The sequence below is a fragment of the Salmo trutta genome, chromosome 6 (assembly GCF_901001165.1).
Source record: "Salmo trutta chromosome 6, fSalTru1.1, whole genome shotgun sequence".
Lineage (NCBI taxonomy): Eukaryota > Metazoa > Chordata > Actinopteri > Salmoniformes > Salmonidae > Salmo > Salmo trutta.
The window spans coordinates 16,749,268-16,776,849 of record NC_042962.1 but is presented as its reverse complement, the minus strand read 5'-3'; positions in this window follow the sequence as shown (position 1 = coordinate 16,776,849).

The following is a 27,582-nucleotide window of genomic DNA, read 5'->3' as shown; positions in this document are numbered from 1 at the left end:
AACAAAACTATACATCTCGCAAATCGTTATGGGCTTCAACAAATGAAAACACCTGTACCATATCAGATATGGAATTGAAATGTATAAAATGGAATTGAATACCAATCAAAAGTCTGGACACACCTAGTCATTCAAGGGTTTTTCTTTATTTTGACTATTTTATACATTGTAGAATAATAGTGACGACATCGAAACGATGAAATAACACACATGGAATTATGTAGTAACCAACAAAGTATTAAACAAATCAAAATAGATTTTATATTTCAGAATCTTCAAAGTAGCCACCCTTTGCCTTGATGACAACTTTGCACACTCTTAGCATTCTCTCAACCAGCGTCACCTGGAATGCTTTTCAAACAGTCTTGAATGAGTTCCCAAGTATGCTGAGCACTTGTTGGCTGCTTTTCCTTCACTCTGCAGTCCAACTCATCCCAAACCATCTCAATTGGGTTGAGGTCGGGTGATTGTGGAGGCCAGGTCATCTCATGCAGCACTCCATCACTCTCCTTCTTGGTCAAATAGCCCTTACACAGCCTGGAGGTTTGTTTTGGGTCATTGTACTGTTGAAAAACAAATGATAGTCCCAACAAAGCGCAAATCAGATGGGATGGCATAACGCTGCAGAATGCTGTGCTGTTTTTGCGACTGCACTTGAAGAAACTTTCAAAGTTCTTGAAATGTTCCGGATTGATTGACCTTCATGTCTTAAAGTAATGATGGACTGTCATTTCTCTTTGCTTATATGAGCTGTTCCCCCCCCCCTCCCCCCTACACACACACACACACACACACACCTTGTCACAACACAACAGATTGGCTCAAATGCATTAAGAAGGAAAGAAATTCCACAAATTAACTTTTAACAAGGCACACCTGTTAATTAAAATGCATTCCAGGTGACTACCTCATGTAGCTGGTTGAGAGAATGCCAAGAGTGTGCAAAGCTGTCATCAAGGCAAAGGTTGGCTACTTTGAAGAATCTCAAATATAAAATACTTTTTTGGTTACTGCATGATTCTATATGTGTTATTTCATAGTTCTGATGTCTTCAATATTATTCTACAATGTAGAAAATAGTAAAAATAAAGAAAAACCCTTGAATGAGTAGGTGTGTCCAAACTTTTGACTGGTACTGTAGTTCCCAGAAGACTGAAATATAACAAAACCATTTGACTTCGAAACACTAGATTTTCTGTGTGAACAGTCCATGCATGAGGCCACTAGAGGGCGATTTGGTCATTTGACTGCAGGAAAGGGCTACCTTCTGCCTCCTGTCAATGTACAGACACAGCTGCCTAGAGGTGTTTACACTCTTTGGCCATATGACTGGCTTCATAGCTCTCTCATGGGGCACTACTCTGCTCTAACCCTGATTCCACCTTCTATCCATGTGGATGTGTTGCCTTCAATGGCTTTCCCCGTCGCCTCTGACTTCTCTCTTTGATGGTGTCGCAACCTATCAGAGTGATGCGTTCTAGTGAACGTGACAGGCTGGTAAGTTGGACTTTTTCGTTCTTAATACTGAATGATAGACGGTCATGTTTGAAGAGATTCCAGAATATTCCCCTGAGCCAAAGCATCTCTTTCTTTCTCGTGGTTTCAGCTTAAAAAAATACAGTGCCGTCATTCACACCCTGAAAAAGAGTGGTTATGTCATTGGCAGACTCTGCAAAGTACACTGACTTTGCTACTGCGAGTATATCCAGAAACTCGCCAACCTTGAACGCATTAAGACACATTACATTTCTAATTCCTGAGCACATTGTGTAATACGTTTCTAAAAAGTTCAACTTCTGAAGTGAGAGAAGGTTCTCCTGTTATCTGTTTCCCCCAAGGATGGCATCTATCAAAGCGCTTTGTGTGATACATTACATTTATTACGTTATCAGAAAGTCCTCTCTCCCACAGTCCTGGACCAACGAGGCCTTATATCGGTTACTTCCTCTCCTATTCCAAGGGGCAACACATTATTACTGCGGCTAAAAATGGCCACAGCTTCATATGGGGCGCCCCCAATAGCGGAGAGAACAGGGCGTGGGATGTGGAGAGAGGGGACCTATCAACCAGAATACACGTTTTTCCTATGTAGGTCGAGTCTCAGGCACTTTTATGATTTATAATTGCAGATCCCTGACACTTAAAAGTCCTCCACTCCACGCCTCCTCAGATGACCGAGCGCTGGTGTGAGACACAATTAAGGGCAGGCTGTCTGTTTTTTAGCTCATTTATTTTTTATAATGACCGCATCAAATTTCATTCTCGCTAATCCGCAGACACTGTGGGGATAGTCTATTAACATAGACTATACCCACAGTCAGAAACTGGGAGCGTCTCAGTAAGAGAGGCATCTTTGAAAGTTAGAGCTAGTCTTAAGATCTTTGCCCTTTCAGAGTGATGACTCATCATTTGAACACGCCAGCCTGGTTACAGGGACGCTACTGTCTGGGCTTGGCACTCTAAAAAGGGCAACTCACCTGGATTACTGTGCCACAGCGTGGCTTCCCACCCCGCAACAGGGCAATAAGACAGGTCTTAACCAACTACAGCTTCCCACCCTGCATCACTGCAATAAGACAGGTCTTAACCAACTACAGCTTCCCACCCTGCATCACTGCAATAAGACAGGTCTTAACCAGCTACAGCTTCCCACCCTGCATCAGTGCAATAAGACAGGTCTAAACCAGCTACAGCTTCCCACCCTGCATCACAGCAATAAGACAGGTCTAAACCATCTACAGCTTCCCACCCTGCATTAGTGCAATAAGACAGGTCTTAACCAGCTACAGCTTCCCACCCTACATCAGTGCAATAAGACAGGTCTTAACCAGCTACAGCTTCCCACCCTGCATCACAGCAATAAGACAGGTCTTAACCAGCTACAGCTTCCCACCCTGCATCAGTGCAATAAGACAGGTCTTAACCAGCTACAGCTTTCCACCCTGCATCAGTGCAAGAAGACAGGTCTTAACCAGCTACAGCTTTCCACCCTGCATCAGTGCAATAAGACAGGTCTAAGCCAGCTACAGCTTCCCACCCTGCATCACAGCAATAAGACAGGTCTTAACCAGCTACAGCTTCCCACCCTGCATCAGTGCAATAAGACAGGTCTTAACCAGCTACTGCTTCCCACCCTGCATCAGTGCAATAAGACAGGTCTTAACCAGCTACAGCTTCCCACCCTACATCAGTGCAATAAGACAGGTCTTAAACAGCTACAGCTTCCCACCCTGCATCAGTGCAATAAGACAGGTCTTAACCAGCTACAGCTTTCCACCCTGCATCAGTGCAATAAGACAGGTCTTAACCAGCTACTGCTTCCCACCCTGCATCAGTGCAAGAAGACAGGTCTTAACCAGCTACAGCTTCCCACCCTGCATCAGTGCAATAAGACAGGTCTTAACCAGCTACTGCTTCCCACCCTGCATCAGTGCAAGAAGACAGGTCTTAGCCAGCTACATTGTATCATCAACAGGGCTGCTTGTATCAACACATAAAGAAAGAGGTTCTTCTGCAAAAAGCTGGAACCACTGATGGTCACGATCCATTAAAGCACCCTAGTGACTGTTTTCAAGGCGACACAGCACAAACTGCCTGAATACATGTCAGACCTGTTCAGGTGGGAGTCTCCACCCATCCTCCGGGGGGCGCACCAGAGCAGCAGTCAAAGCCTATGACCAATGGAACCAGCACCTGCTGGCACAACCCTTAGTTAAAAATGTTTCAAGGCAGTCTGCAGTTCTTTGGACCATTGCTCTGGAACAAGCTGGACTTTTCCACACGACAGCTAGCTAGCATGTCCGCCTTCAGAAGAGCCGTGCACATTGCTGCAATGCGAGCGTGGTTTTGTACGTATGCCAATGTGTATGCTGTATATGTTTTCATTGATTCTATGGAACCCAAGACTCCCTGGAAAACAGTGGCGAATGTTACTGAGTGGAGTCATTTTACCTTTTAGTGTAATGCCCATTTCTTATGGCAGTGGGGTGGAGAGGTATGTGGAAAAAAGATAAAACAAACACAATTTAAGTTGGGTTAAAGGCCCAGTTCACTCAAAAATGTGAATTTCATGTGTTTTATATATATTTCCACACTATGAGGTTGGAATAATACTGTGAAACTGAAATGTCAATCAAAACTGGATTGTACAATATTGGCCCATTATTCTTTTATCTTCAAGTTGGTTGTTGATCATTGCTAGACAGCCATTTTCAAGTCTGCCATAGGTTTTCAAGCTGATTTAAGTCCTAACTGTAACTAGGCCACTCAGGAACATTCAATGATGTCTTGGTAAGCAACTCCAGTGCATATTTGGCATTGTGTTTTAGGTTGTTATCCTGCTGAAAGCTGAATTTGTCTCACAGTGTCTGTTGGAAAGCAGACTGAACCAGGTTTTCCTCTAAGATTTTGCCTGTGCTTAGCTCTATTCCGTTTGTTTTAATCAACAACAAAAATAACTACCTAGTCCTTGCCAATGACAAGCATACCCATAACATGCTTGAAAATATGAAGAGTAGGTGCCTCTTAAATTTTTTTTAAAACAATGACAGGAATAGCTTGACAAAATCAGGCGGGAATGAGTTACAGATAGAGCCTCTATAGGTAATTCAGAATTGAGAATTAGTTGTTCTTGAATATGGGTGACGTAGCTGTTGGTGTTTCCTGTTGAGTAGTTATGGAATTCATATGTGGCTGTAAAATAGTTTTTGAAGAAAGAGGGTAATACGTGATTTAAAGTTCCGTAAACAAATTGAGAAACTTGAAAAAAATATATTTGATAAATATTCAGGAGAAAAGTGGTGCTGAATGGTCTCTAAAACCAGCAGATGATATTATTCTTACAGAGCATTTTTGCAGGCGATAGAGTGATAGCAGTATGGTATGGTGTGTGCTGGCCCATATAATGTTACAGTAACTGATGAATGGGAAGATCATTGTGTAATAGAGACTGAGAGCAGTGCTTCTGTTTAGGAGATCTAATTTTGCCAAGTATTTTTGGCGATCTTAGTGGTTATTGTCTTTATGTGTGGTTTCCATGACAATTAAACATCAATCAGAACACCAAGAAAGCAGATTGTACAGGCAGGATCAACAGGTATATAATGAATATGGATCACTATATAATTTGTATTGCATTTTATTCTCTTTGGACCAAATAATATATATATATATTTTTATTCAGTGACAATTTGCTAATTTTAAACCACTTTTAGTTCATCATTAAAAACATTAATAAGGTAATTTCAATCCTTGTGAGAGTAAAACACACTTGCTTCATCAGCAAATAATAAATTCTGTGAGAGCACATGGGCAAATCATGTATATAAATCAGAAATAATGGTGGTCCAAGAATTTATCCCTGTGGCACACCACACTTAATCTCCAGAGGGGGTGGAATCTATTCCTTTGAATGTCACATATTTCTTTCTATCCTTTAGAAAGCTGGATAACCAAAACAGAGATTATTTAGTCATGCCCATAGTTTAAAGTTTTTGTAATAAGATATTATGATCAACAATATCAAATGCTTTTGAGAGATCCCCAAAAATATCTAATGTATGATATTTACGATCATTTGCCTTGTGTATTTCGTCAATTAAGTAAGTAACAGCCATGGAGGTAGAGTGATATTTTCTGAAGCCATACTGATGTTTGTATAACAGATTTTCCTTGTTAAGATATTTGATTAATGGCCTTCCCTGTGGCTCAGTTGGTAGCGCATTGCGTTTGCAACGCCAGCATGGTGTGTACAATGCCAGGGTTGTGGGTTCGATTCCCACGGGGGGCCAGTTCATACATTTTTTTTTAAATGTATGAAATGTATGCATTCACTACCGTAAGTCGCTCTGGATAAGAGCGTCTGCTAAATGTATATGCAAGCTTCACTACATTTTTTGAGAAGAGATCATCACGAAGTGTTCATCAATTGTACATAAAACTGGCAAATATATGAATTATTGTTGATAATGAACTAAGCAATGTTTCCCTTCCAAATTAATGACATAATTATGTTCTGGGTTTATTTTGTGAATGAGCTTTTATGATTATATTATATGGGAAATTGGTCTGTCATTGTTAAAGTTTGCTGGATCATCAGCTTTATGAATTGGAACAATTTTGGCCATTTTCAGTTCATAGGGCACAATGCCCTTAGAAAATGATAGATTGAAAATGTGGGCATGAGGTGTGATAATGAAATCAACCACTTCTTTTGCCAGTTTAGCATCCAATCTGTTGTGACCAGAGGCAGTGTTTTTCAGAGATAATAAGATGTCAGGTACCTCATTACAGGACACAGGAGTACATTAAAACTTGCTAGATTAGGACAGATTCATAAATTGGAGTGGACTTTCATCAGCCACAGGAATTTTGTTTGCTAAAGTAGACCCAATTTCTGTGAAAAACGGATTACATTTGTGCACTACTTTTGTTGGATCAGAAGTAAGTGATCCATTGACTAGGAATTCATTGGGGAGGGATTTGGGTTCCATTCTTTTATTGATGATTTTATTAATAGTGCCCCATAGTGCTCTCATATTGTTCTTAAGCTTTGAAAATTCACTGTAATAGTACACTTTTTTGGTTGTTTTAATAATTTGATTCAGAGTTGTTTCTATATGTTTTGTATCTCACATGGTTGTATGGAACATGGTTTGAAATAATAACTTGTTCTTTAAACAAAGGGATTTAGTAGTACTATTGGTCAGCCAGGGTTTTCTTATTTTAGGCTATACTTAAGTCATTTTTCTTTCAGGGAAAGCAAGATTGTAAGATCTGGATTTTTCATTAAAAAACTGGGTATAGGCGTGCTGAGGATTATCAGCCTCTAAAGTCTAATTCCAAGAAACTTGCTGTATTAGACTCTTAACATGACCTGATTGTAGACTGGTTGATTATCCTATAACTTTTGTTGATTGATGCCATTAAGCTGTCTCCTCACTGACGTCGATGACATTAGGAATAAGAGAAGATTATCAAAAATATCCATGCAAAGGATACCAGAAAATAATTTCTTATCAAAAACAGTTGTAAATATGCAAATATAAATTGTAAATATATTATCAGTCAAGGTTACTGAGTTTTATGTCATTCTAGTTGGTTTAAAAAATACAGGAAAAAAACAATGTGAATACATGGTATCCAAAAAATACTTTAGTAAGATGATTATTGGCAGAGTTTATGATTGTAATATTGAAGTCTCCCATAATATAACAGTTATTTCCCTCCCTGGTTACTATAGCATGGGTGTCTGGCAAGCTGAGGTTGAATTATTTTCTTATAGTTATGAGGTCTGTAAATACACCCAATGATTGTGTTATCACTGGTTTCCACAAACAGATTCTCCAGACAGCAAAAAACTATATTCAATATAATTTCTTTGAGAGTATTCTATGTTCTCATTAATATACAAAGAGACTCCTCCACCGGTTCAGCTGCTTTACACCTGTAGACATTATTATAGTTTTCAATATGGTAAAGCTCTACATTATCTTTATGCAACCATGTCTATGTAGTTACAAAAATAGAACAACTGTAATTGAAGCTAGATAATTCAAAGATAAGGTTATCAAAATTGTTTGGAAAACTACAAGCATTTATATGCAAAAAAGACAAGATATGTCTAAATGTATTTTTCTGGTTGATGGAATACAAACTCTCTTAGCTATGTCGCGATCACAGTAATCTACAATTTGTCAAAGATGATCTAATGTAGTGTGGTAATCCTTGTTGTGGCAATCCTTAAAAGTATCACTTAAGTGCAAATTACATTTGTTTGCTTGTAAGACCTTTGTTCTGCTTGTAGCCGCAAGGTATGGCACCACTGTGAACGTCCAAAAAGGAAAAGTTGTAAATGCAACAAGTACGCATATTGTATCATATAATAGCACTCACAGCTTTCCAAGAAAATTTAATCTGAGACATTTATGGTCTGTTTCATATATCTTAGAGGCTATTTATACAGACAATGGTTATAAAACCTGTATAAGCTGTATTTATAATTTCATGACAATACTTTTGGTTGACTATACTTCCTGTACACAATTTCTGATACATCACATCACATACCTTACCTTTATTTTCCTGCTTAAGTAAAAGCAAGAAATGCATCAGGAAATGCGATCCAGAGGACTGAACTCGCAATCCAAGGCCGACATGAGTAAGGTCTTTAATCAGGTCAACACTCGCAAAGTCACGGGCCGGATGGTATTCAGGGGAGGGGGGGGGGGTGAGCATTCTCAGAGCATACGCAGATCAACTGGCAGGCATAATCGCAGTCATTTTCGACCTCTCCTTGTCCCAGTCTGTAATCCCCATGTGTCTTAAAATGACTACAATCATTCCTGTTCTCAAAAACACTAAGGCTTTATGCTACAATGACTAAAGCCCTGTAGCACTCACATCTGTAATCATGAAGTGATTTGAAAGGCTGGTTATGGCACACATCAACTCCATCATCCCAGACACCGTAGACCCACCTCAATTTGCATACTTCCCCAACAAATCCATAGATAACGCAATCTCAATTGCACTCCACACTGCCCTATAGGAACACCTATGTGAGAATGCTGTTCATTGACTACAGCTCAGCGTTCAACACCATTATCCCCTCCAAGTTTGTCCATCCAGGACCTCTATATCAGGCGGTGTAAAAGGAAGGCTGGTAAAATCATGAAAGACTCCAGCCACCCAAGCCGTAGACTATTCTCACTGCTTCCGCATGGCAAGCGGTACCTGTGCATCAAGTCTGACACCAACAGGTTCCTGAACAGCTTCTATCCCCAAGCCATAAGACTGCTAAAAAGATAACAGAATGGCTACACATACTATCTGAGTTGACCCTTGTATTTCATTTTTATTTTTGCGCTGTCTCTATGTACACTCACATGACTCTACACCTCATGCACACTAACTCTCCAACACACAAATAATATACACACACATTTACACACGCTCTACACACACGCACACGCACGCACATACAATCATAATTTACACTGCTGCTATTCTGTTTATCATACATGCTGATGCTTATACATACAGCCTTATACTTACACTGTACATACAGTATACAATTTACAAAAGTAGATGGACACCCCTTCAAATTAGTGGATTCGGCTATTTCAGCCACACACCTTTTGCTGACAGGTGTATAAAATTAAGCACACAGCCGTGCAATCTCCATAGACAAACATTGGCAGTAGAATGGCCTTACTGAAGAGCTCAGTGACTTTCAACGTGGCACCATCATAGGGGGCCACCTTTCCAACAAGTCAGTTTGTCAAATTTCTTCCTTGCTAGATCTGCCTCGGGCAACTGTAAGTGCTGTTATTGTGAAGTGGAAACATCTAGGAGCAACTACAGCTCAGCCGAGAAACAGTAGTCCACACAAGCTCACAGAACATGACCGCAGAGTGCTGAAGCGCATAGTGAGTAAAAATAATCTGTCCTCGGTTGAAACTCTCACTACTGAGTTCCTAACTGCCTCTGAAGTAACGTCAGCACACGAGTTGTTCGTCTGGAGTGTCATTAAATGGGTTTCCATGGTTGAGCAGCCGCACACAAGCCTAAGATCACCATACGCTATGCCAAGCTTCGGCTGGAGTGGTGTAAAGCTCAGCGAATCTGGGTTTGGCGGATGCCAGGAGAACGCTACCTGCCCCAATGCATAGTGCCAACTGTAAAGTTTGGTGGAGGCGGAATAGTGGTCTAGGGCTGTTTTCATGGTTCAGGCTAGGCCCATTAGTTCCAGTGAAGGGAAATCTTAACGCAATAGCATACAATTACATTCTAGATGATTCTGTGCTTCCAACTTTGTGGCAACAGTTTGGGGAAGGCCCTTTCCTGTTACAGCATGACAATGCCCCCGTGCACAAAGCGAGGTCCATACAGAAATGATTTGTCGAGATCAGTGTGGAAGAACTTGACTGGCATGCCCAGAGCCATGACCTCAACCCCATCGAACACCTTTGGGATGAATTGGAAAGCCAACTGTGAGCGAGGCCTAATCGCCCAACATCAGTGCCCGACCTCACTAATGCTCTTGTGGCTAAATAGAAGCAAGTCCTCGCAGTAATGTTCCAACATCTAGTCAATCGCTTTCCCAGAAGAGTGGAGGCTGTTATAGCAGCAAAGGGGGACCGACTCCATTAATTCCCATGATTTTGGAATGAAATGTTCGATGAGCAGGTGTCCACATACTTTTGGTCATGTAGTTTATCTACCTCTATCACTCCAGTATCCCTGCACATTGTAAATATGCTATTGGAACTGACCCTGTATATAACTTCTTACATCTCATGTTCTTCTTTCTTATTTTTATTGTTTGTGTGTTTTTGTTCTACCTTATGGTATTTTTTGTACTACATTGATATTGATTACTGCACTGTTGGGTTTGGAGCTTGCAAGAAAGGCATTTCACTGTACTTGTGCACATGAAACTTGAAACAACTTGAAACTTGACCTAAACCTCTACCGCCATGCATTCTAATTAGACTAGTTTTGGATTTCTCCCTGGCCAAGATGGCTGCCATTTTGTCCCCATTCAGTAACTTTGAGAGTTTATGACATAGTCCCTCTAGTAATTTAATAGGATCTCTATTGTCATTGATCTGATAGAACTAGATAGGTGGGCAAAATGGTTAGTGAGGTCTCCAGAGAGACATGGCAAGGTAGAGGTACAGCAGGTGGTATATGTTAGGAAGTAGCCGTTTCAGGACCGAGTTTGGGAAACAATGCTGTAGAGCAGTGGTTTCCAAACGTTTTATAGTCTCGTACACCTTCAAACATTCAACCTCCAGCTGCGTACCCCCTCTAGCACCAGGGTCAGCGCACTATCAAATGTTGCTTTTTGCCATCATTGTAAGCCTGCCACACACACACTATACGATACATTTATTAAACATAAGAATGAGTGTGAGCTTTTGTCACAACCCGGCTCGTGGAAAGTGACAAAGAGCTCTTATAGGACCAGGGCACAAATAATAATAATAATCAATACTTTTGCTCTTTATTTAGCCATCTTACATATAAAACCTTATTTGTTCATCAAAAATGGTGAATAACTCACCACAGGTTAATGAGAAGGGTGTGCTTGAAATGATACACATAACTCTGCAATGTTGGGTTGAATTGGAGAGAGTCAGTCTTAAATCATTTTCCACACACAGTCTGTGCCTGTATTTAGTTTTCATGCTAGTGAGGGCCGAGAATCCACTCTCACATACTGTAAGTAAGTTGTTGCAAAGGGAATCAGTGTCTTAATAGCGCAATTTACCAAGGCAAGAAACTCTGAGCGCAGCCCTATCCAGAAATCTGGCAGTGGCTTCTGATTAAATTCAATTTCGATGAGGCTCTCTTGTTCAGATATCGGTAAGTGGACTGGAGGCAGGGCATCAAAGGGATCATGAATCCAATTGTTTGTGTCGTCCGTTTCGGGAAAGCACCTGCGTAATTGCGCACCCAGATCACTCATGTGCTTCGCTATATCACATTATATCACATTGTCCATAAGCTTGAGTTCATTTCCACACAAAAAAAACACACAATTATGAAAATACCTGTGTCTTGTCCTTGTTAATGCGGATAGAAAAGAGCTCCAACTTCTTAGTCATAGCCTCAATTTTGTCCCGCACATTGAATATAGTTGCGGAGAGTCCCTGTAATCCTAGATTCAGATCATTCAGGCGAGAAAAAGCATCACTCAGATTGGCCAGTCGTGTGAGAAACTCGTCATCATGCAAGCGGTCAGACAAGTGAAAATTATGGTCAGTAAAGAAAACTTTAAGCTCATCTCTCAATAAACTTTTTTTGGCCAATACTTTCCCCCTTGATAACCAGTGCACTTCTGCATGTTGTAAAATGTTACATGGTCGTTGCCCATATCATTGCCTAATGCAGAAAATACACGAGAGTTCAGGGGCCTTGCTATAACAAAGTTGACAATTTTCACTGTAGTGTCCAAAACGTCTTTCAAGCTGTCAGGAATTCCCTTGGCAGCAAGAGCCTCTCGGTGGAAGCTGCAGTGTACCCATGTGACGTCGGGAGCAACTGCTTGCACTCGCGTTACCACTCCACTATGTCTCCCTGTCATGGCTTTTGCGCCATCAGTACAGATACCCACACATCTTGACCACCAAAGTCCGTTTGATGTCACAAAGCTGTCCAGTACTTTAAAAATATCCTCTCATGTTGTCCTGGTTTTCAGTGGTTTGCAGAAGAGGATGTCTTCCTTAATTGACCCCCCATAAACGTAACAGACATATAGCAGGAGCTGTGCCATGCCCTCCACGTCTGTTGACTCATCCAGCTGTAACGCATTAAATACACTGGCTTGTATGCGAAGCAGTAATTGTTTCAAAACATCTCCTGCCATGTCACTGATGCGTCGTGAAACAGTGTTGTTTGATGAAGTCATTGTCTGTATAGTTTTATGGCTTTTTCCCCCAGCATTGTCCCAGCCATGTCTGTGGCAGCAGGAAGAATTAAGTCCTCCATAAAAGTATGGGACTTGCCTGTCCTAGCCACTCGGTAGCTCACCATATAAGACGCTTCTAGCCCCTTCTTATTAACGGTATCTGTTGCTTTTATACGTCTTACTACTCGAAAGTCATCTTTATTCTCGCTCCAAAAACTCCCGTGGCTTATTTTTTAAATGGTCATGTTTCGGTTCTAAAGATCTGCGCAAGAGTGAAGGTTTCCCACGAGCGAGTAACGGTTAATGTGATTGGATGTTAATTATTTGACTAGGCTACCTGTATTTGACATTGTGTTGTTATTTCACTGAACACTAGATGGTTTCATTTTATTTTTGGCAGTGAAACAAGGCTACTCAGGCGATAAAAAAAACTCTCCCAAATGTATAGCCCCGTTGGAAAATATAAATGTACTGTTTGAAAATGTGAAAAAAAATATATATTTGGCATGCCCCCAACAGCATTGCATGTACCCCTGGGGGTACGCGTACCCCAGTTTGGGAATACCTGCTGTAGAGGACCCTTGTGTAAACTGAAATTACATTTAATTTAAAAATATATATAATTTATATTTATTTGCATCAAAGAACATAAGTGATAGACAACAATACAGATAAAAAATAAATTTTAAAAAAGTGTGCAGGTGTGGTTGGAAGCACAAGGGCTTAAACAAAAACAACATACAATACATAAGTACAAAAATAAAAAAGTTTGTTGAAACTGAGTAATTATAAATGAATTCATCATGAATAACTGTATTTGTTTTGTTTAAATGTGTGTGTGTGCATGTGAGTGTGTGAGAGTTAGGCTATATGGAGAACATCACTGAGTAGTTTGGTTCATCAGGCTGACCCGCAGTCTTCACTTGGAGTTATTGAGGGATGATGATGTATTGGCAATGTGAAGATAAGAATTCCAGAGTATGGTACCTCTGTATCTGATAGAGAATTGGCTATGTGAGGTGCGGCAGTGGGGAGGGTGAAGGTTATTGCAGTGGATTTCAGAATTAACCTGTAAGAATCCATTGAAGGGTTTAGGTAAACTGTCTGGGAGATAGTAATTGTAGATGAAAATGCATAATTGGAGTAAATTTATTTCGTATGATGAGTAATTTGTGTAGGTAGGAGGCATATGTACTGGCCCAGACAATATTACAGTGAATGAGATATGGGTTAATTAAGCTATAGTATAGAGTTAGGAAGCAAGTCTGATGAACAAAACCATTAATCTTTCTGATGATACCAACAGATTTAATCACCTTGCTGGAGACAAGTTGAATACTGAATGATCTTTCCAGAATAACTTTTCATCAATTAGAACTCAGAGAAATCTAGTGGATGTCACGTCCTGACCCTTGTAAGAGGTAATTTTCCATAGTAGAGTGGTCAGGGCGTGACAGGGGGGTGTTTTGGGTGTGTTTTTTGGGGTTTCTATTTCATTGTGGGGTTTCTAGATTTCTATTTCTATGTTTTCCTTTTCTATGCGTTGGCCAGGTATGGTTTCCAATCAGAGGCAGCTGTCTATCGTTGTCTCTGATTGGAAGCCATACTTAGGTAGCTTGTTTTCCATGTGTGGGTGTGGGTTGATAATTTTTGAGTAGTGTTTTCCTGCTCTGCGTTACGGCTTTTGTTGTTTTGTTATTTAAAGTGGCTGGTGTATTGCATTTAGTTTCACGATTAATAAAAAGATGTGGAACTACGAACACGCTGCGTTTTGGTCCGATCCTTCAGAAAGCCATGACAGTGGATGTGACTTGTTCTATTTCATTCCCACCAATTGAGATTATGGCTCTTTTTTATACAATATTTCTTATACAATAAAGTTAGATTTTTTTTTACATTTAAAGATAATTTGTTTATCTGGAACCATTCAGAAAATTAGGCCTTATACAATAAAGTTAGATTTTTTTTTACATTTAAAGATAATTTGTTTATCTGGAACCATTCAGAAAATTAGGCCATGCCTGAGTATGCTTCATTAATTAGTGAATCTAAATTATTGTGTGATATATCAAATTGGTGTCATCAGCAAAGAGAATGGGAAGTGCGGTAGAAGACACAGCAGCAAGGTCATTGATATAGATTAGGAATAAGGAAGGTCCAATTATCGAACCCTGTGGGATGCCACAGGATATCTTGGCCCTGGTAGATGCATAGCCATTTGCATAAGCAAATTGTTCTCTATCAAAAACATAACAACAGCATATAACATATGTCTAATCATGAAAACCGTAATAATGTAATTTAGAAAGTAATATTTCATGATCAACTGTGTCAAACACTTTGGATAAGTCTAAAAAGATGCCAAGAGCGTATTCATTGTTAAGGGCTGTAAAGATTTCATCCACAAGTTGCAAAAGAGACGTATCTGTGGAATCATTTTTACGAAAAACATATTGGTTCTCATATAGAACATAGTGTTGATTTAAATATTTCAACATTCTCGTAAACACCAATTTTTCTAGTATTTTTGAAAAACATGTTAGTACAGATATTGAGCGATAAATTGTAAAAGAAAAGGAGGATTATTTTTTGGCATAAGCGGGGAGCCCAGCCAACAGTGAGTTGCAGTAGTCCAGATGGGAGAGGACAAGTGCCTTGATTAGGACCTGCGGCACTTCCTGTGTGAGGTAAGGTCGTACTCTATGGATATTGTAGAGCATGAACCTGCAGGAGCAGGTCACAGCTTTGATGTTTGCGAAAAACGACAGGGTGTTGTCCAGGGTCACACCAATGTTCTTTGCACTCTGGGAGGGCGACACTGTGGAGTTGTCAACCGTGAAAGAGAGGTCTTTGAATGGGCAGGGCTTCCCCGGGAGGAAGAGAAGCTCCGTCTTGCCAAGGTTAAGCTTGAGGTGATGGGCCGACATCCAAGTTGAGATATCTGCCAGGAATGCGGATTGGGACCTGGGTGTCAAAAGGGGAAGGCGAAAAGTAGTTGAGTGTCATCCGCATAGCAATGATAGGAGAGATCATGTGAGGATATGACGGAGCCTAGTGACTTGGTGTATAGAGAGAAGAGGAGAGGGCCTAGAACCGAGCCCTGGGGGACACCAGTAGTGAGAGTACGTGGTGCCGACACAGATCCTCTCCACGTCACCTGGTAGGAGCGGCCTGCCAGGTAGGATGCAATCCAAGAGTGTGCATAGCCTGAGATGCCCAGCCCTGAGAGGGTGGAGAGGAGGATCAGATGGTTCACAGTGTCTAGGCGGATGAGAACAGAGGAGAGTCAGCTTTGGCAGTACTGAGAGCCTCTGTGACACAGAAGAACAGTCTCGGTTGAGTGACCTGTCTTGAAGCCTGACTGGCTAGTGTCAAGAATATCATTCTGAGAGATTATTGAGATGGGATTGTTGTAGATGTCTTTTTCTTATTCAACAGTTGATTGATGATTTTCCAAGTTGACTTTAAATTATTTAATGGTTCTTGGAATTTGTTAGTCAAATATATTTTGGGGGATATCCGAAGAAGGTGACTAAAGTTGTTCTTATACTTTTAGTAATTTTCAGAATTCATTGGAGAAGTATTTGTGAGAAACTTTTTATACACATTTTTTTTTTACAGGATTTCTTGAGACTGATTGTAAACCAAGCTTTCCAGAACCCTTCTGCTGCTCTCTTAAGTGGCATAACTAAGGGGAAACAATTCAAAGATGTGATAAAAGTCTGGTAAGCAGACTCCACATAAGCCTGATTATGAACATTTTCCCATGAAATATCATCAACCAACATCTTAAAGCGCTCACAATTACTTTTAATTTCCAGCTGCCAAAAAAAGTGGAAAATTGGAAAGTGGTCAGAAATGTCAGTATAAAGTACAGTGAGGGAAAAACATATTTGATCCCCTGCTGATTTTGTACATTTGCTCACTGACAAAGAAATGATCAGTCTATAATTTTAATGGTAGGTTTATTTGAACAGTGAGAGACAGAATAACAACAACAAAATCCAGAAAAACGCATGTCAAAAATGTTATAAAATGATTTGCATTTTAATGAGGGAAATAAGTATTTGACCCCTCTACAAAAAATGACTTAGTACTTGGTGGCAAAACCCTTGTTGGCAATCACAGAGGTCAGACGTTTCTTGTAGTTGGCCACCAGATTTGCACACATCTCAGGAGGGATTTTGTCCCACTCCTCTTTGCAGATCTTCTCCAAGTCATTAAGGTTTCGAGGCTGACGTATGGCAACTCGAACCTTCTGCTCCCTCCACAGATTTTCTATGGGATTAAGGTCTGGAGACTGGCTAGGCCACTCCAGAACCTTAATGTGCTTCTTCTTGAGCCACTCCTTTTTTTGCCTTGGCCGTGTGTTTTGGGTCATTGTCATGCTGGAATAGCCATCCACGACCCATTTTCAATGCCCTGGCTGAGGGAAGCAGGTTCTCACCCAAGAATTGACGGTACATGGCCCCGTCCATCGTCCCTTTGATGCGGTGAAGTTGTCCTGTCCCCTTAGCAGAAAAACACCCCCAATGTTTCCACCTCCATGTTTGACGGTGGGGATGGTCAAACAGCATAGGCAGTGTGTCATAGGCGGTGTGGTCATAGGCAGCATTCCTCCTCCTCCAAACACGGCGAGTTGAGTTGATGCCAAAGAGCTCCATTTTGGTCTCATCTGACCACAACACTTTCACCCAGTTGTACTGTGAATCATTCAGATGTTCATTGGCAAACTTCAGACAGGCATGTATATGTGCTTTCTTGAGCAGGGGGATCTTGCGGGCGCTGCAGGATTTCAGTCCTTCACGGCGTAGTGTGTTACCAATTGTTTTCTTGGTGACTATGGTCCCAGCTGCCTTGAGATCATTGACAAGATCCTCCCGTGTAGTTCTGGGCTGATTCCTCACCATTCTCATGATCATTGCAACTCCACGAGGTGAGATCTTGCATGGAGCCCCAGGCCGAGGGAGATTGACAGTTCTTTTGTGTTTCTTCCATTTGCAAATAATGGCACCAACTGTTGTCAGCTTCTCACCAAGCTGCTTGGCGATGGTCTTGTAGCCCATTCCAGCCTTGTGTAGGTCTACAATCTTGTCCCTGACATCCTTGGAGAGCTCTTTGTTCTTGGCCATGGTGGAGAGTTTGGAATCTGATTGATTGATTGCTTCTGTGGACAGGTGTCTTTTATAAAGGTACCAAGCTGAGAATAGGAGCACTCCCTTTAAGAGTGAGCTCCTAATCTCATCTCGTTACCTGTATAAAAGACACCTGGGAGCCAGAAATCTTTCTGATTGAGATGGGGTCAAATACTTATTTCCCTCATTAAAATGCAAATCAATTTATAACATTTTTGACATGTTTTTCTGGATTTTTTTGTTGTTATTCTGTCTCTCACTGTTCAAATAAACCTACCATTAAAATTATAGACTGATAATTTCTTTGTCAGTGGGCAAACGTACAAAATCAGCAAGGGATCAAATACTTTTTTCCCTCACTGTATGCCTGTATTAGCCACACTATTCAAATAATTTGTAAAAAATCATATCAATAAGGGTGTCAGATGAACTGGTCATCTGGTTGTGAGCGTATAGATGAGGGGATACAGATAGCTGGAGTGTAAAGTATTCAAAAAGACAGATCAGTGAGTGGTTCTCACTTTTAAATAAGTTTATGTTGTAATCACCCAATAGAAAACACATTTTATCTTCTATTAATCAAATGTAAGGTTGATGCAAGGATATCAATGAAACTACCAATGTCAGAATCGGGTGGCCGATAGATGCATCCAACTTTCACTTTTTTATCACCAAAAAATGAACAGGAGGGAATTTCTATGAAAAGAGATGGAACATCAATGTTATCATATGTAAGTGCAAGGTCCTCACTTACAAAGAACTGAAAATGTTTCTGAACATAAATGGATACTCCTCCCACTGTTGATGTTCTACAGTGCTGAACAGCATTATAAGGAGACATGTCATGAAGCATGGTTGTCTCTTCTGTCAACTATGTTTCTGAATGGTCAACAACTATCACATTTCAGGTATGACCCAGATGCAGACAGTGTCGAAGAAAGAAAAGTTTATTTCTAAAACAGGGGCAGGCATACGACAGGTCAAAGGCAGGCAGGGATCAATAATCCAGAGAGGGTGCAAAGGGTCCAGAACGGCAGGCAGTCTCAGGGCAGGCAGGGGTCAATAATCCGGAGAGGTGGGGTAATGTACAAAAACGACAGGCAGGCTCAGGGTCAGGGCAGGCAGAAGGGTCAAAACCGGGAAGGACTAAAAAAGAGGAACAAGAAACAGGCAAGAGCAGGTGAACAAAACGCTGGTAGGTTTCCCAAACAAAACAAACTGGCAACAGACAAACAGAGAACACAGGTATAAATACACAGGGGATAATGGGAAAGATGGGCAACACCTGGAGGGGGGTGGAGACAAGCACAAAGACAGGTGAAACAGATCAGAGTGTGACAACAACGGACAGTTCATGACTGAAAGACGGATAATGAACAAGGTGGTCAAGATTTTTAGGAAGACTGTAAACGTTCAAATGGAAGGTAGTAAATAAGATTGTCTTCGTATTACATCAACTGCTATACAGGTTGTTATATTGCTTAAGTTTATAGTAATCACAAGTGATAGACTTATTTCTGTTAAATTTCAGGAAATTTGAATCTGGATCAACACGATAATTTTATTTATTGTTCGCTTCACTAATATCTAAATGGGTTAAAGACCATGTTTTCAGAGTTGATATCCTGCCCAACTAAGAGAGATACACAGTCAGAATCAACCAGAGAGTGGAATGGAAACATAGAAGTGCATGCCTCACATGTCCAATACAACCATACAGTTGTGTTAGTTTTATCAATAAGGGTGGACATCCTATGGAATGCACATTGACCCAGTCCACATAACACCACTGAAGACTTCAGAGGGTTATGGCATTTAGAGCAATGTGTGTTTTTGGTCATGAGGTTAGGTGAAACACATGAACTAACTAGAGTAAATTTGTGTGTGTGTGTGTGTGTGTGTGTGTGTGTGTGTGTGTGTGTGTGTGTGTGTGTGTGTGTGTGTGTGTGTGTGTGTGTGTGTGTGTGTGTGTGTGTGCACTCCACAGGCAAGGAAGTAATTTGCCCATGCACCTGATTCCACAAAAGTATTGATTTCTATGTTTGTTTTCCAATGGTTGAATTATGGTATGAAGATCTGTGAAATATCATCAACAACAATTAAAAACACCTGCTTGTTGCTCAGATACAACCAATAGAACTGACAGAAGGTCTCAACTGCCATATGTCTTGGTCAAATATGCAATGGTTGTATAACACTCAATAACAAACAACGACAGTTCTGTACAACCTCTTATGCTTTTAAACAAAAAGTTTGATTGTTGGGCTGAAAAAATTATCTGGCAATGAGTCTTGTTGGTTCAGATTTTTTTTAAAAGTGATTAAATGATTTTGTTGGAGCACATATATGCTTAATGGCGTTGGCAAATTAGTACAATTAATCAGGAGTGCAAATTAGTTATTGATTTAGCGCTTCAAAAGGAAAACATTCCATTCCGGCATTCTAGCGAGGTAGCTATGAATCATGATGAAATGACCACCTTGTTTACTTTACTTTGTTATACTAGTTCAGAATCAATTGAGGCATTATATAATCATTTACTCACCCTTACAAAAAAAGGCTGCCGTTTTGAAACTGCAGTAAAAGTGCAGTAACTGCAGTCGACTGTGGTATTTTGGACCCAATAATTGCAGAATAACTGCAGTGTACTGCAGTCGAACTGCAGTTATACTGCACTGTATCTGTAGTAACACTGCAAAATTACTGCAGCAAAAAAAACTGTTATTTTGGACTAAGTATTTTCCATATACTGCAGTTATACTGCACTCTGACAGAATTGTTTTATTCGTAAAGGCCTCCCCGAGACAAAGTCAATCTTCGGGTATGAATGTTTGCTTCAATGATGACAAATGTGCCTTACTTTATTGAATACTGATACTGCATTTCAGTCACACAACTCATATAATAACATCCATATAAAAATATCATGGCAAAATGCACAGGTTCATCATGTGAGATTTGAATTTCCTTTCAGGGTTTTATTGTTCCTAATATTAGCACATTGTAGGAGGTTATGAAATCTGAAATCTGTTTTTACATTACATTTAGGATGTTACGTAAGTGACATCATCATCATGGGACTGGCACGCATAACTGTGAGAGAGGCATTATCACTGACGAGTCATGGCAGCGTGGATTGGATTCAACAACTGGGCTTTGATGATTGCAACATCTCAGTGCTGGAGAAAAATGATATGCTCCATCAAAGTGCTGAGGGGTAAAGCAGAAAACTAGAAATGCTTTAGTGCCATCTAGTGGTGGATCTGGGGGGAACAGGTGGAATTCACAGTGAAAACTGCACTGTATTTGAAGGCCCAACCAACAAACAGTTACAAAGAAAGGTCAGGGACCATGGATCCTAATAATTGTATGAAATGTTAATGTATATAGAGTTTGTAGATCATTAAACTGTACTTCATTTGGATGGGAGTGATCGTCATTGGACTTATTAAGAGAACATCATTGGACTTATTGGACTTTAACATCATTAGACTTGCAATAAACAATGCAGATAGTTTGTGTCCTCACTCATCTGGGTATCATTGTCAATTCTGTAAATATTTGAATAAATTCTAATCAAGTCTTGGGCGTCTAGTTTTTTCTCCTTAAAATCACATTCTGTTGCCTTCATCGCTCACCTAGATCATTGTGACAGACATCTGTATGAATGAGCCTCAGAATGAATTAAATTGCTCACTCAACAATTTCCAGGAAAAAAAGGCATTTTCAGGGAGTCCGTTTTCATCAGCCACCAAGCTCATCATCTCTGTTACGCCATGATAACCATATCATTATGCCTAGACACTCTTGTACTTCAAAATGATTGTCTTTGCCCACATATGCAAAAAAACAGGTCATCTTCTGTTAGATCCATGAAGAGCAAATAAGGAAAGAATAAAATAGAATCTAATTTTACAGACTATACATTTATCTTTCACACTTTATATCACACACACACACACACACACACACACACACACACACACACACACACACACACACACACACACACACACACACACACACACACACACACACACACACACACACACACACACACACACACACACAAACACAGAAAACACACCTTGCCCTCATGCACATTCATGAGCACACTCCATACACACACATCCTTAAATCCAGTTCTGTCCTTGACAGGGTCACATACAGCTCAGCTTGCACTCTCTCTTCCCTCTTTCTCACTCCACGGTTTAATGTTATATGTGTCTACTATAAACAGGCTGGTTTAATTGTATGTATGTCTACAACACATAGGCTGGTTTAATGTTATATAAGTCAACTAGTCAACTATAAACAGGCTGGTTTAATGTTATATATGTCAACTATAAACAGGCTGGTTTAATGTTATATATGTCTACAATACACAGGCTGGTTTAATGTTACATATGTCTACTATATACAGGCAGGTTTAATGTTACATATACCTACTATAAACCAGTCCCTCGTGCAGCAAAGCACCCCCACAACATGATGCTGCCACCCCCGTGCTTCACGGTTGGGATGGTGTTCTTCGGCTTGCAAGCCTCCCCCTTTTTCCTCCAAAAATAACGATGGTCATTATGGCCAAACAGTTCTGTTTTTGTTTCATCAGACCAGAGGACATTTCTCCAAAAAGTATGATCTTTCTCCCCATGTGCAGTTGCAAACCGTAGTCTGGCTTTTTTATGGCGGTTTTGGAGTAGTGGCTCCTTCCTGCCGAGAGGCCTTTCAGGTTATCTCAATATAGGACTCGATTTACTGTGGATATATATACTTATGTACCTGTTTCCTTCAGCATCTTCACAAGGTCCTTTGCTGTTGTTCTGGGATTGATTTGCACTTTTCGCACCAAAGTACGTTCATCTATAGGAGACAGAATGTGTCTCCTTCCTGAGCGGTATGACGGCTGCGTGGTCCCATGGTGTTTATAGTTGCGTACTATTGTTTGTACAGATGAACGTGGTACCTTCAGGCATTTGGAAATTGCTCCCAGGGATGAACCAGACTTGTGGAGGTCTACACTTTTTTTCTGAGGTCTTGGCTGAAGGAAAGAGGCACTGAGTTTGAAGGTAGGCCTTGAAATACATCCACAGGTACACCTCCAGTTGACTCAAATTATGTCAATTAGCCCATCAGAAGCTTCTAAAGCCATGACATCATTTTCTGGATTTTTCCAAGCTGTTTAAAGGCACAGTTAACTTAGTGTATGTAAACTTCTGACCCACTGGAATTATGATACAGTGAATTATAAGTGAAATAATCTGTCTGTAAACAATTGTTGGAAAAATTACTTGTGTCATGCACAAAGTAGATGTCCTAACCGACTTTCCAAAACTATAGTTTGTTAACAAGACATTTGTGGAGTGGTTGAAAAACGAGTTTTAATGACTCCAACCTAAATGTATGTAAACTTCCGACTTCAACTGTATGTCTACTATATACAGGCTGGTTTGATGTTATATATGTCTACTATATACAGGCTGGTTTGATGTTATATATGTCTACTATATACAGGCTGGTTAAATGTTATATATGCCTTCAATATACAGGCTGGTTTAATGTTATATATGCCTACTATATACAGGCTGGTTTGATGTTATATATGTCTACTATATACAGGCTGGTTAAATGTTATATATGCCTTCAATATACAGGCTGGTTTAATGTTATATATGTCTACTATATACAGGCTGGTTTAATGTTATATATGTCTACTATATACAGGCTGGTTAAATGTTATATATGTCTACTATATACAGGCTGGTTTAATGTTATATATGTCTACTATATACAGGCTGGTTTAATGTTATATATGCCTACTATATACAGGCTGGTTTAATGTTATATATGCCTCCAATATACAGGCTGGTTTAATGTTATATATGCCTACTATATACAGGCTGGTTTAATGTTATATATGCCTACTATATACAGGCTGGTTAAATGTTATATATGCCTACTACATACAGGCTGGTTTAATGTTATATATGCCTACTACATACAGGCTGGTTTAATGTTATATATGCCTACTATATACAGGCTGGTTTAATGTTATATATGCCTACTATATACAGGCTGGTTTAATGTTATATGTGCCCTATATTCGGGCCAACACTGGAATCTCTATCGAGCCCGCTGCTAACGGACTAAGTCATACCTCCACGGCAAATGCCTGTGAATCTTAAGTGTGGCCCCGGACAGCGCCACTGAGCATGATGAATGGCCCTGTGCTGCACTGCGTTCCGCTGCTGTCACAGTTTGCCAGTTGGATGGCTCGCCTGATGGACGTAATTGGAATGGACAAAGTCTGGATGGTGGCTGTTTGTAACACTACAGCACTGCACAGGCGCTCACATTTACAAAAACGAATACGTTTCATCTGTCACGAACGTTGAATACACATTTTTATTTGAACTAACTCTACCAATTGTCCGTGGGGTTGGTCCTTCAGTGGGTCAACATTTGAGACAAAATATCCCCATTAAAGTATTATTAAACCGACTTCAAAATGCGGATCTCTGTCTGTCGCAATCAAGACGTGTTTGTTCCTGACCTAAGACATGTTCACAAGACGGAAGGACATGCACGCTGATGCATGCATACTTACTGACGAGTTGAAGGTGTTTACATGGTTTTGCGCATGTGCCAGGTAATAGAAATATTAATGTAGTACCGGCATTCTAAAAAGTTGGGTATTTAGTACTTTCCCTTTTCAAAATTGGACCAACTCTAGGACTAACCACACAGACAACCGCTAGGGTATATCCAAATGTAACTTTAATTAACATTCTGCCTTGTAAGGAAACGTTCCACGTTTTTCCACTGCTTAGTTTTATGCTGTATAGCAGAAGCAGGTTTCACAGGCTGATTCATCAGCCGAAACAACTGTTATAACATATTCTACTCACACACTCTTCTCTTCAGGGGTTCTGGATGCAGGATAAACACAGAATTGATTAGACCATGCACTACTGCCCACTGTCAATGCTGAAGAGCATCAACCACGTATTAAGAGGATCTTCCCATGTCTTCAAGGAGGAAGATAACGAAGCCGGACACTGTCCTTATGCGAGCATCAGTACAAAATTTACTCCGATGAGATTGTTTGCTCTGCTGTGCTTCTGTCATGATCAGGCTGTGACCACATACAGTACTGTGTCTCGTTTGAAATATTTACAACTCCTTTCACATTCAAAGTCATCAATACAGAATCGTTCGTTCCTATCCTTGTTGGCCACTGTGCTCATACATCTACTGAGTTTCTTCCAAGCTGTGAAAATACTTCCTGTTGTTATTCACCACCCCTTAAGCCATTACACTTGTTTTCTAGAGAGAACTGGCAGTTAAGTGCATGTAATCGGTCTGGGTATAGCTGGTGCAGAGGAGTCAGGCGCAGGACAGCAGAGATGAATAATACACATCATTTTACTCAACATTTACAAAATACAAGACGATAAACCTAGCCCACAATACGGACCGTAAATACAACAAACAATCACTCACAAACAAACATGGGGGAACAGAGGGTTAAATAATGAACAAGTAATTGGGGGAGTGAAACCAGGTGTGTAAGACAAGGACAAAACAAATGGAAAATGAAAAGTGGATCGACGAAGGCTAGAAGGCCGGTGACGTCGACCGCCGAACATAGCCCGAACAAGGTGAGGGACCGACTTCGGCGGAAGTCGTGACAGTGCATTAGTGCAGATAAATGCAATCCCCTGTGGAGAGGAACTACTGGTTCATGGCCATCAGTTTGTAAGAGGAGCTAGACTGTTTGCAGACATATCAATCAAATTCAATCAGTAAAATGTATTTATAAAGCGCTTTTTTAGATCAGCAGATGTCACAAAGTGTTATACAGAAGCCCAGCCTAAAACCCCAAACAGCAAGCAATGCAGATGTAGAAGCATGGTGGCTAGGAAAAACTCCCTAGAAAGGCAGGAACCTAGGAAGAAACCTAGAGAGGAACCAGGCTCTGAGGGGTGGCCAGTCCTCTTCTGGCTGTGCCGGTAGAGATTATAAGAGTACATGGCCATTAAGGCCAGATTGTTCTTCAAGATGCTCAAATGTTCATAGATGACCAGCAGGGTCAGATAGTAATCATAGTGGTTGTTGGGGATGCAACAGGTCACTGTGGACATATCTGCCCGTCATCAGTTAGGCGGTTGTATTGGCAAGTAAATAGGCTACTTTTCACAACTTTCCCACACAATATTTGCATGTTATACTGTCACCACAGTGTTGTGTTGGCAACAACCATAATTCAACAAATAATTACCTGTGTACTACAATATATAAAGGTTAGGGTTTTTCCCATTTCTCCAGTGTTAGCAAGCCTCCCTTTCTCCTAGCCTGGGTACCAGAGTGTTTGTGCTATCATTGCACTCCTTGCCACTTCGTGTCATGTGACATAGAGTACAAGGAGTGAAATGTTAGTACAGACAGGTCTGGATTTCAGTCTACCTTTCTCCACCGTCGATCTTCTAACTAAGCCGTTTGACAGGATGAGCTGAGCAAGGCACTGTACAGAATCACTGATCTACAAATCATATTCCATCCCAAATAACTTTTCATTATGTTCTCGCAGCACCTTGCTCACACCTATCCCCTGGAACACCCTATAGTCTATGACCACGGAGGATTGCCATTGCTGCTGTCGTGTCTTTGGCATCATTAAAACGGAAGACATGTTTATCAAATAACTCTCTGTAATTATTATTACGCGATTAAACTGATTAATCGTGTAACTGTAATTAACTAGGAGGTCGGGGCACCAAGGAAAATATTCAGATTACAAAGTTATAATTTTCCTAATATAACTTTCAGATATCATAATATCTGATCTATGAATCTTCTGATTCAATGACGTATTCTTTACCTCGTCAGTCTCATTCCAAACGTCGTAAATTGTTGGTTATCTGCACGAACCCAGTCTTCACTATGAGTCATCCATACATCAATCGTCTTAAAATCATTTATTTACTAATCTAAGTAATTCACAGAAATGCATAACAAACAGATATGGTTACAAGGAAATGATAGGGGAATGTGCCCTAGTGGGCTAAACCGGCATGGCGGCTTGTTACACAAAGAAAGGGGGTTGGGCTTGAATGAAAGAGCGGGAAGACTGAGTAACAGAGAAAGCAGCTATGCCATCGTAAATACATTATCGTATGCATTCTAAATTACCACCCATTTGGAAAAGGAAAATGCAATAAATATTTACTCTGAGCTGCGCTTCGGTAGGTTGGTCGTAGATGCTGGCCATGTTGGCCAACAGAGATCTTCCTGTCCTCGGAAGAATGTCACTGGTGGTAAAATGGATACGTCGTCCGTCCTTTCCTGCCCACGTCTACAGCGGCCGCTGCTAACTCAACGGCTAGGAAGTATCACTTCTGTAGTGAATAGGAGTTCAAAGTTCATACCATTCGCAACCAAAGCTCACGCTGAGGTTGGCTTAGTTCTGTATTTGACATGTGAGTCATTTTAACCTCTCTGGGCCAGTGGGACGCTTGCGTCCCACCTACTCAACAGCCAGTGTAATCCCGTGGCGCGATATTCAAATACCTTAGAAATGCTATTACTTCAATTCCTCAAACATATGACTATTTTACACCATTTTAAAGACAAGACTCTCGTTAATCTAACCACACTGTCCGATTTCAAAAAGGCTTTACAACGAAAGCAAAACATTAGATTATGTCAGCAGAGTACCCAGCCAGAAATAATCAGACACCCATTTTTCAAGCTAGCATATAATGTCACATAAACCAAACCACAGCTAAATGCAGCACTAACCTTTGATGATCTTCATCAGATGACAATCCTAGGACATTATGTTATACAATACATGCATATTTTGTTCAATCAAGTTCATATTTATATCAAAAACCAGCTTTTTACATTAGCATGTGACTAGCATGTGACTAGCATTCCCACCGAACACTTCCGGTGAATTTACTAAATTACTCATGATAAACGTTCACAAAAAACATAACAATTATTTTAAGAATTATAGATACAGAACTC